We start from the raw sequence: 12,048 nt of genomic DNA, 5'->3' as shown, positions 1-12,048 counted from the left end.
GAATATGGCTGTTTATGTGATGTTCATCATATTTTGTGGTGTTTTGATCTGTAACTGTATGAGAGAGAAAGGGAAAAGGTGTTCTTGGTGGTGATTGGTGACTGATTTGACTCTCTGACGTGAATAGTGATTTTCTCCCCCATTTCCCAATGATTGACAGTGTTTAAATAGTGACAAATTAGGGTTGGCTCTGGTACAAACAAAAGACCAAAATGCCCCTGCAGCTGAGACTTGGAGAAAAAGATTTGACCAAAAAGATAAATAGATAAATAAAAAAACAAAATGAATAAAATAAATAAGAAAATAAAAAAATAAAAAGAAAAGAAAAGAGAAGGAAAGAAAAAAAAGTCACGTGAGTGACTTTTATAAAAATAAAGAAAATAAATAATAAAAAAACAAAACTAGCCTAAAAAAGAAAGAAAGAAAAAAAATAAAAAGTCCCTTCGGAATCCGACATGAGGTACTTCAAAGTATCCTCCCTGCCGAAATTTTGTTTGAAAAGATTAATAAAAAAAACGCCTTTTAAAATGCGATTAGCCATTTTAAAATGACTTGTCTGTTATGACTAAAAGGATTATAAAATGCGTTTATAAAAATGCAAATGGAGTGATTTTAAATGTTGTAAAAAATGCAAGCGAGGACTTAAATGCAAGATGAAAGTTTTTAAATGATTAATGACGAAAAACACGAGTTTTAAAAGGAAAAAAAACGAATAAAAGAGAATTTGAACTATTAAAAATGTGGACAAAAAAGATTTCAAATGGTCCAAATTTGGGGTATGACAAATAATAATCCATTTTATTGAACATCCATCTTTAGATATATTTATAACAGTCCAAAAACGCCTCTACAATACTATATCAAATTCTCCAAGTTCATTGTAAACAATTTCTCATTTAGAGCATAAAACTATATTCCACATTCTCAACTTTATCTCATTTCATGAACTAAGCTACTCGAACATGAGAGTTATCATAGAAAACCTGACTTTCTCACACAATTCACATACCTGTTATACCTGACCAATAAATCCAGTCTTAACAATTCAAATTCGAGCTTAATTTGGGAATCTCACCTTGTTTGTTGAAGAACATAAGAAATTGGTAAGTTGTGCGAGAAGGTGGTTGAAATTGAGTTTGGCAATGAAGGGTATGGCTCGGCGAGAGAGAATAAGAGAGAATGAGACTGGTTTCATTCCTTCATTCTTTCTTTTTAGGGTTAAATAAGTAAATAGTCCACATAAATGTACCAACATTTGATTTTAGTCCATCTAAAATATTTCTTAGGTTTTTGGTCCCTCCAAAATTATTTATCCATGAAATTAACCCCTATTCTCAATGTAGAGCAAGGACTAATTTGATGGATGAAAATTTTTAGAGGGATCAAAAGTCTAAGGATTATTTTTGTAGGACTAAAATAAAATGTTAGTATATTTACAGGGACTATTTACTTATTTAACCCTTCTTTTTATTTAGGGTTATAATGTTTTACCCCCTATAATATTGGTCATTTCCGGCTTTCCCTCTGTAAAATATTTTTTTTGAATTTCATCCTTGTAATGTGAAGATTTTTTGGTTTTGGACCTTCAGGGAAAATTTCACCCCTGTAATTTTATTAAATTTAAGTTTACCCCCTTATAGTTTGAGCAAATTTCGGTTTACCTCCCCATGTTAATTTGACAAAATTTCGGTTCATCCCCTACCATATCTTCGATTTGGTATAGTCAAAATTCATGAAGGTCCAAAACAAAAAATATTCAAATTACAAGGACGAAATACTATAAAAATATTTTACAGTGGGTAAGACCGTTAATGACATATATTACACGGGGTTAAAACACTATTAACCCTTTTATTTATTCCTCAATTGACTACATATTTCCCTTTGTCCAATTTACTTGCTTATCCTTCACACATCTTCAAAACTACTAGTTTGCCCTTTTCTTCAATAATTTCAATTATTAACTAATCCTCTTAGTCACCATAATTTCTATTTAACCTCTAATACTAAAAAAACATAAAGAATACTAATTATACTAAATGCAATTAAGTTTTACCATTGGGCACTAATGGTTATTATAGTTGTGTGGGATGTTACATTTACTCCTCATTAACACACACCCATATATATAATATTTTACATTGTAGATCCCTAGAATAGTAGAGTTTTTAAACAGGTTCCTAAACTAAAAAAATAAAAAATAGATGATTAAATCTTTTCATTACATGTTGGCTAACGGTTAACTAGCAAAATTGTAAAGAAATGACCTCATCACATAAAATATATTATTTTAATGATTTGATTACCATTTTTTTCAGTCTATGACCTCATCGCATAAAATATATTATTTTAATGATTTGATTACCATTTTTCTAGGGTGTTTTGATGTAATTTCTAAAAGAGCGTTTTGTGGGAGGCAACCCACGCTTTTAATTACTAATCAAAACCATATTGAATTGAATCAAGATTCCGATAATATAACAAGCATTCAAATCTGGGTTACAGAGCAAAACTTATGACTCAAATACCACATGTATACCCATACGAATTTCTACTCAAATGTCATAAAGCTCAAGTATAATCACTTTTAACAATAATAATCCATTTTATTGAACATCCATCTTTAGATATATTTATAACAGTCCAAAAACGCCTCTACAATACTATATCAAATTCTCCAAGTTCATTGTAAACAATTTCTCATTTAGAGCATAAAACTATATTCCACATTCTCAACTTTATCTCATTTCATGAACTAAGCTACTCGAACATGAGAGTTATCATAGAAAACCTGACTTTCTCACACAATTCACATACCTGTTATACCTGACCAATAAATCCAGTCTTAACAATTCAAATTCGAGCTTAATTTGGGAATCTCACCTTGTTTGTTGAAGAACATAAGAAATTGGTAAGTTGTGCGAGAAGGTGGTTGAAATTGAGTTTGGCAATGAAGGGTATGGCTCGGCGAGAGAGAATAAGAGAGAATGAGACTGGTTTCATTCCTTCATTCTTTCTTTTTAGGGTTAAATAAGTAAATAGTCCACATAAATGTACCAACATTTGATTTTAGTCCATCTAAAATATTTCTTAGGTTTTTGGTCCCTCCAAAATTATTTATCCATGAAATTAACCCCTATTCTCAATGTAGAGCAAGGACTAATTTGATGGATGAAAATTTTTAGAGGGATCAAAAGTCTAAGGATTATTTTTGTAGGACTAAAATAAAATGTTAGTATATTTACAGGGACTATTTACTTATTTAACCCTTCTTTTTATTTAGGGTTATAATGTTTTACCCCCTATAATATTGGTCATTTCCGGCTTTCCCTCTGTAAAATATTTTTTTTGAATTTCATCCTTGTAATGTGAAGATTTTTTGGTTTTGGACCTTCAGGGAAAATTTCACCCCTGTAATTTTATTAAATTTAAGTTTACCCCCTTATAGTTTGAGCAAATTTCGGTTTACCTCCCCATGTTAATTTGACAAAATTTCGGTTCATCCCCTACCATATCTTCGATTTGGTATAGTCAAAATTCATGAAGGTCCAAAACAAAAAATATTCAAATTACAAGGACGAAATACTATAAAAATATTTTACAGTGGGTAAGACCGTTAATGACATATATTACACGGGGTTAAAACACTATTAACCCTTTTATTTATTCCTCAATTGACTACATATTTCCCTTTGTCCAATTTACTTGCTTATCCTTCACACATCTTCAAAACTACTAGTTTGCCCTTTTCTTCAATAATTTCAATTATTAACTAATCCTCTTAGTCACCATAATTTCTATTTAACCTCTAATACTAAAAAAACATAAAGAATACTAATTATACTAAATGCAATTAAGTTTTACCATTGGGCACTAATGGTTATTATAGTTGTGTGGGATGTTACATTTACTCCTCATTAACACACACCCATATATATAATATTTTACATTGTAGATCCCTAGAATAGTAGAGTTTTTAAACAGGTTCCTAAACTAAAAAAATAAAAAATAGATGATTAAATCTTTTCATTACATGTTGGCTAACGGTTAACTAGCAAAATTGTAAAGAAATGACCTCATCACATAAAATATATTATTTTAATGATTTGATTACCATTTTTTTCAGTCTATGACCTCATCGCATAAAATATATTATTTTAATGATTTGATTACCATTTTTCTAGGGTGTTTTGATGTAATTTCTAAAAGAGCGTTTTGTGGGAGGCAACCCACGCTTTTAATTACTAATCAAAACCATATTGAATTGAATCAAGATTCCGATAATATAACAAGCATTCAAATCTGGGTTACAGAGCAAAACTTATGACTCAAATACCACATGTATACCCATACGAATTTCTACTCAAATGTCATAAAGCTCAAGTATAATCACTTTTAACAATAATAATCCATTTTATTGAACATCCATCTTTAGATATATTTATAACAGTCCAAAAACGCCTCTACAATACTATATCAAATTCTCCAAGTTCATTGTAAACAATTTCTCATTTAGAGCATAAAACTATATTCCACATTCTCAACTTTATCTCATTTCATGAACTAAGCTACTCGAACATGAGAGTTATCATAGAAAACCTGACTTTCTCACACAATTCACATACCTGTTATACCTGACCAATAAATCCAGTCTTAACAATTCAAATTCGAGCTTAATTTGGGAATCTCACCTTGTTTGTTGAAGAACATAAGAAATTGGTAAGTTGTGCGAGAAGGTGGTTGAAATTGAGTTTGGCAATGAAGGGTATGGCTCGGCGAGAGAGAATAAGAGAGAATGAGACTGGTTTCATTCCTTCATTCTTTCTTTTTAGGGTTAAATAAGTAAATAGTCCACATAAATGTACCAACATTTGATTTTAGTCCATCTAAAATATTTCTTAGGTTTTTGGTCCCTCCAAAATTATTTATCCATGAAATTAACCCCTATTCTCAATGTAGAGCAAGGACTAATTTGATGGATGAAAATTTTTAGAGGGATCAAAAGTCTAAGGATTATTTTTGTAGGACTAAAATAAAATGTTAGTATATTTACAGGGACTATTTACTTATTTAACCCTTCTTTTTATTTAGGGTTATAATGTTTTACCCCCTATAATATTGGTCATTTCCGGCTTTCCCTCTGTAAAATATTTTTTTTGAATTTCATCCTTGTAATGTGAAGATTTTTTGGTTTTGGACCTTCAGGGAAAATTTCACCCCTGTAATTTTATTAAATTTAAGTTTACCCCCTTATAGTTTGAGCAAATTTCGGTTTACCTCCCCATGGTAATTTGACAAAATTTCGGTTCATCCCCTACCATATCTTCGATTTGGTATAGTCAAAATTCATGAAGGTCCAAAACAAAAAATATTCAAATTACAAGGACGAAATACTATAAAAATATTTTACAGTGGGTAAGACCGTTAATGACATATATTACACGGGGTTAAAACACTATTAACCCTTTTATTTATTCCTCAATTGACTACATATTTCCCTTTGTCCAATTTACTTGCTTATCCTTCACACATCTTCAAAACTACTAGTTTGCCCTTTTCTTCAATAATTTCAATTATTAACTAATCCTCTTAGTCACCATAATTTCTATTTAACCTCTAATACTAAAAAAACATAAAGAATACTAATTATACTAAATGCAATTAAGTTTTACCATTGGGCACTAATGGTTATTATAGTTGTGTGGGATGTTACATTTACTCCTCATTAACACACACCCATATATATAATATTTTACATTGTAGATCCCTAGAATAGTAGAGTTTTTAAACAGGTTCCTAAACTAAAAAAATAAAAAATAGATGATTAAATCTTTTCATTACATGTTGGCTAACGGTTAACTAGCAAAATTGTAAAGAAATGACCTCATCACATAAAATATATTATTTTAATGATTTGATTACCATTTTTTTCAGTCTATGACCTCATCGCATAAAATATATTATTTTAATGATTTGATTACCATTTTTCTAGGGTGTTTTGATGTAATTTCTAAAAGAGCGTTTTGTGGGAGGCAACCCACGCTTTTAATTACTAATCAAAACCATATTGAATTGAATCAAGATTCCGATAATATAACAAGCATTCAAATCTGGGTTACAGAGCAAAACTTATGACTCAAATACCACATGTATACCCATACGAATTTCTACTCAAATGTCATAAAGCTCAAGTATAATCACTTTTAACAATAATAATCCATTTTATTGAACATCCATCTTTAGATATATTTATAACAGTCCAAAAACGCCTCTACAATACTATATCAAATTCTCCAAGTTCATTGTAAACAATTTCTCATTTAGAGCATAAAACTATATTCCACATTCTCAACTTTATCTCATTTCATGAACTAAGCTACTCGAACATGAGAGTTATCATAGAAAACCTGACTTTCTCACACAATTCACATACCTGTTATACCTGACCAATAAATCCAGTCTTAACAATTCAAATTCGAGCTTAATTTGGGAATCTCACCTTGTTTGTTGAAGAACATAAGAAATTGGTAAGTTGTGCGAGAAGGTGGTTGAAATTGAGTTTGGCAATGAAGGGTATGGCTCGGCGAGAGAGAATAAGAGAGAATGAGACTGGTTTCATTCCTTCATTCTTTCTTTTTAGGGTTAAATAAGTAAATAGTCCACATAAATGTACCAACATTTGATTTTAGTCCATCTAAAATATTTCTTAGGTTTTTGGTCCCTCCAAAATTATTTATCCATGAAATTAACCCCTATTCTCAATGTAGAGCAAGGACTAATTTGATGGATGAAAATTTTTAGAGGGATCAAAAGTCTAAGGATTATTTTTGTAGGACTAAAATAAAATGTTAGTATATTTACAGGGACTATTTACTTATTTAACCCTTCTTTTTATTTAGGGTTATAATGTTTTACCCCCTATAATATTGGTCATTTCCGGCTTTCCCTCTGTAAAATATTTTTTTTGAATTTCATCCTTGTAATGTGAAGATTTTTTGGTTTTGGACCTTCAGGGAAAATTTCACCCCTGTAATTTTATTAAATTTAAGTTTACCCCCTTATAGTTTGAGCAAATTTCGGTTTACCTCCCCATGTTAATTTGACAAAATTTCGGTTCATCCCCTACCATATCTTCGATTTGGTATAGTCAAAATTCATGAAGGTCCAAAACAAAAAATATTCAAATTACAAGGACGAAATACTATAAAAATATTTTACAGTGGGTAAGACCGTTAATGACATATATTACACGGGGTTAAAACACTATTAACCCTTTTATTTATTCCTCAATTGACTACATATTTCCCTTTGTCCAATTTACTTGCTTATCCTTCACACATCTTCAAAACTACTAGTTTGCCCTTTTCTTCAATAATTTCAATTATTAACTAATCCTCTTAGTCACCATAATTTCTATTTAACCTCTAATACTAAAAAAACATAAAGAATACTAATTATACTAAATGCAATTAAGTTTTACCATTGGGCACTAATGGTTATTATAGTTGTGTGGGATGTTACATTTACTCCTCATTAACACACACCCATATATATAATATTTTACATTGTAGATCCCTAGAATAGTAGAGTTTTTAAACAGGTTCCTAAACTAAAAAAATAAAAAATAGATGATTAAATCTTTTCATTACATGTTGGCTAACGGTTAACTAGCAAAATTGTAAAGAAATGACCTCATCACATAAAATATATTATTTTAATGATTTGATTACCATTTTTTTCAGTCTATGACCTCATCGCATAAAATATATTATTTTAATGATTTGATTACCATTTTTCTAGGGTGTTTTGATGTAATTTCTAAAAGAGCGTTTTGTGGGAGGCAACCCACGCTTTTAATTACTAATCAAAACCATATTGAATTGAATCAAGATTCCGATAATATAACAAGCATTCAAATCTGGGTTACAGAGCAAAACTTATGACTCAAATACCACATGTATACCCATACGAATTTCTACTCAAATGTCATAAAGCTCAAGTATAATCACTTTTAACAATAATAATCCATTTTATTGAACATCCATCTTTAGATATATTTATAACAGTCCAAAAACGCCTCTACAATACTATATCAAATTCTCCAAGTTCATTGTAAACAATTTCTCATTTAGAGCATAAAACTATATTCCACATTCTCAACTTTATCTCATTTCATGAACTAAGCTACTCGAACATGAGAGTTATCATAGAAAACCTGACTTTCTCACACAATTCACATACCTGTTATACCTGACCAATAAATCCAGTCTTAACAATTCAAATTCGAGCTTAATTTGGGAATCTCACCTTGTTTGTTGAAGAACATAAGAAATTGGTAAGTTGTGCGAGAAGGTGGTTGAAATTGAGTTTGGCAATGAAGGGTATGGCTCGGCGAGAGAGAATAAGAGAGAATGAGACTGGTTTCATTCCTTCATTCTTTCTTTTTAGGGTTAAATAAGTAAATAGTCCACATAAATGTACCAACATTTGATTTTAGTCCATCTAAAATATTTCTTAGGTTTTTGGTCCCTCCAAAATTATTTATCCATGAAATTAACCCCTATTCTCAATGTAGAGCAAGGACTAATTTGATGGATGAAAATTTTTAGAGGGATCAAAAGTCTAAGGATTATTTTTGTAGGACTAAAATAAAATGTTAGTATATTTACAGGGACTATTTACTTATTTAACCCTTCTTTTTATTTAGGGTTATAATGTTTTACCCCCTATAATATTGGTCATTTCCGGCTTTCCCTCTGTAAAATATTTTTTTTGAATTTCATCCTTGTAATGTGAAGATTTTTTGGTTTTGGACCTTCAGGGAAAATTTCACCCCTGTAATTTTATTAAATTTAAGTTTACCCCCTTATAGTTTGAGCAAATTTCGGTTTACCTCCCCATGTTAATTTGACAAAATTTCGGTTCATCCCCTACCATATCTTCGATTTGGTATAGTCAAAATTCATGAAGGTCCAAAACAAAAAATATTCAAATTACAAGGACGAAATACTATAAAAATATTTTACAGTGGGTAAGACCGTTAATGACATATATTACACGGGGTTAAAACACTATTAACCCTTTTATTTATTCCTCAATTGACTACATATTTCCCTTTGTCCAATTTACTTGCTTATCCTTCACACATCTTCAAAACTACTAGTTTGCCCTTTTCTTCAATAATTTCAATTATTAACTAATCCTCTTAGTCACCATAATTTCTATTTAACCTCTAATACTAAAAAAACATAAAGAATACTAATTATACTAAATGCAATTAAGTTTTACCATTGGGCACTAATGGTTATTATAGTTGTGTGGGATGTTACATTTACTCCTCATTAACACACACCCATATATATAATATTTTACATTGTAGATCTCTACACTAGTAGAGTTTTTAAACAGGTTCCTAAACTAAAAAAATAAAAAATAGATGATTAAATCTTTTCATTACATGTTGGCTAACGGTTAACTAGCAAAATTGTAAAGAAATGACCTCATCGCATAAAATATATTATTTTAATGATTTGATTACCATTTTTTTCAGTCTATGACCTCATCGCATAAAATATATTATTTTAATGATTTGATTACCATTTTTCTAGGGTGTTTTGATGTAATTTCTAAAAGAGCGTTTTGTGGGAGGCAACCCACGCTTTTAATTACTAATCAAAACCATATTGAATTGAATCAAGATTCCGATAATATAACAAGCATTCAAATCTGGGTTACAGAGCAAAACTTATGACTCAAATACCACATGTATACCCATACGAATTTCTACTCAAATGTCATAAAGCTCAAGTATAATCACTTTTAACAATAATAATCCATTTTATTGAACATCCATCTTTAGATATATTTATAACAGTCCAAAAACGCCTCTACAATACTATATCAAATTCTCCAAGTTCATTGTAAACAATTTCTCATTTAGAGCATAAAACTATATTCCACATTCTCAACTTTATCTCATTTCATGAACTAAGCTACTCGAACATGAGAGTTATCATAGAAAACCTGACTTTCTCACACAATTCACATACCTGTTATACCTGACCAATAAATCCAGTCTTAACAATTCAAATTCGAGCTTAATTTGGGAATCTCACCTTGTTTGTTGAAGAACATAAGAAATTGGTAAGTTGTGCGAGAAGGTGGTTGAAATTGAGTTTGGCAATGAAGGGTATGGCTCGGCGAGAGAGAATAAGAGAGAATGAGACTGGTTTCATTCCTTCATTCTTTCTTTTTAGGGTTAAATAAGTAAATAGTCCACATAAATGTACCAACATTTGATTTTAGTCCATCTAAAATATTTCTTAGGTTTTTGGTCCCTCCAAAATTATTTATCCATGAAATTAACCCCTATTCTCAATGTAGAGCAAGGACTAATTTGATGGATGAAAATTTTTAGAGGGATCAAAAGTCTAAGGATTATTTTTGTAGGACTAAAATAAAATGTTAGTATATTTACAGGGACTATTTACTTATTTAACCCTTCTTTTTATTTAGGGTTATAATGTTTTACCCCCTATAATATTGGTCATTTCCGGCTTTCCCTCTGTAAAATATTTTTTTTGAATTTCATCATTGTAATGTGAAGATTTTTTGGTTTTGGACCTTCAGGGAAAATTTCACCCCTGTAATTTTATTAAATTTAAGTTTACCCCCTTATAGTTTGAGCAAATTTCAGTTTACCTCCCCATGTTAATTTGACAAAATTTCGGTTCATCCCCTACCATATCTTCGATTTGGTATAGTCAAAATTCATGAAGGTCCAAAACAAAAAATATTCAAATTACAAGGACGAAATACTATAAAAATATTTTACAGTGGGTAAGACCGTTAATGACATATATTACACGGGGTTAAAACACTATTAACCCTTTTATTTATTCCTCAATTGACTACATATTTCCCTTTGTCCAATTTACTTGCTTATCCTTCACACATCTTCAAAACTACTAGTTTGCCCTTTTCTTCAATAATTTCAATTATTAACTAATCCTCTTAGTCACCATAATTTCTATTTAACCTCTAATACTAAAAAAACATAAAGAATACTAATTATACTAAATGCAATTAAGTTTTACCATTGGGCACTAATGGTTATTATAGTTGTGTGGGATGTTACATTTACTCCTCATTAACACACACCCATATATATAATATTTTACATTGTAGATCTCTACACTAGTAGAGTTTTTAAACAGGTTCCTAAACTAAAAAAATAAAAAATAGATGATTAAATCTTTTCATTACATGTTGGCTAACGGTTAACTAGCAAAATTGTAAAGAAATGACCTCATCGCATAAAATATATTATTTTAATTATTTGATTACAATTTTTTTCAGTCTATGACCTCATTGCATAAAATATATTATTTTAACTATTTGATTACAATTATTTTAATTATTTGTACTTAATATCTGGTAAATTTAGTTTTATTTACTCCCTTAATAGGCCAAATAAAATCTAATTTTTTTTTAAGAAATTTTCGTGTTTGTTTGGCCTATTAGAGAGGGTAAATCAAAAGATTTTTTTTTTCAGGAGGTAAATAAATTTTTTTTTACTAAAACCGAAAATGACTTATACTACAAGGATAAAGACCTAATAACCTTAAAAATTAAAAAACCCAAAAATCATAATAATATTCATATTTTCTTCCTTAAACAACAATCTTCATCAAATTGAACCTAGCAAATCAAAATCCATAATTTTATATATAATTTATCTTTCAAGCCAAAAATCAAATTATCCCAATTTATTATGATGAGTATTCACTCTTTTGATTCTCCGGTATATGAAACAGCAGCTGATGTTGTAACATCCCGTTTTCCCAACATAAAAATTTCATAAAAATAATCAGAGTATTCATATTAAACAAAATGTCACATTCTTTTCTTAAAATCATAAATTGAATAAATAACTATTTATCCTTTAAAATTCAATAACAAAATCTTTAATACTTCGCAGCGGAATTTATTCAATAACTAAACAGTCTTTGACACGAAGGCCTCTTCATAAATGTCTCATAAAAATCT

This window comes from Medicago truncatula, chromosome 6 (assembly GCF_003473485.1).
Source record: "Medicago truncatula cultivar Jemalong A17 chromosome 6, MtrunA17r5.0-ANR, whole genome shotgun sequence".
Taxonomy (NCBI): domain Eukaryota; kingdom Viridiplantae; phylum Streptophyta; class Magnoliopsida; order Fabales; family Fabaceae; genus Medicago; species Medicago truncatula.
This window is presented reverse-complemented; position numbering follows the sequence as displayed.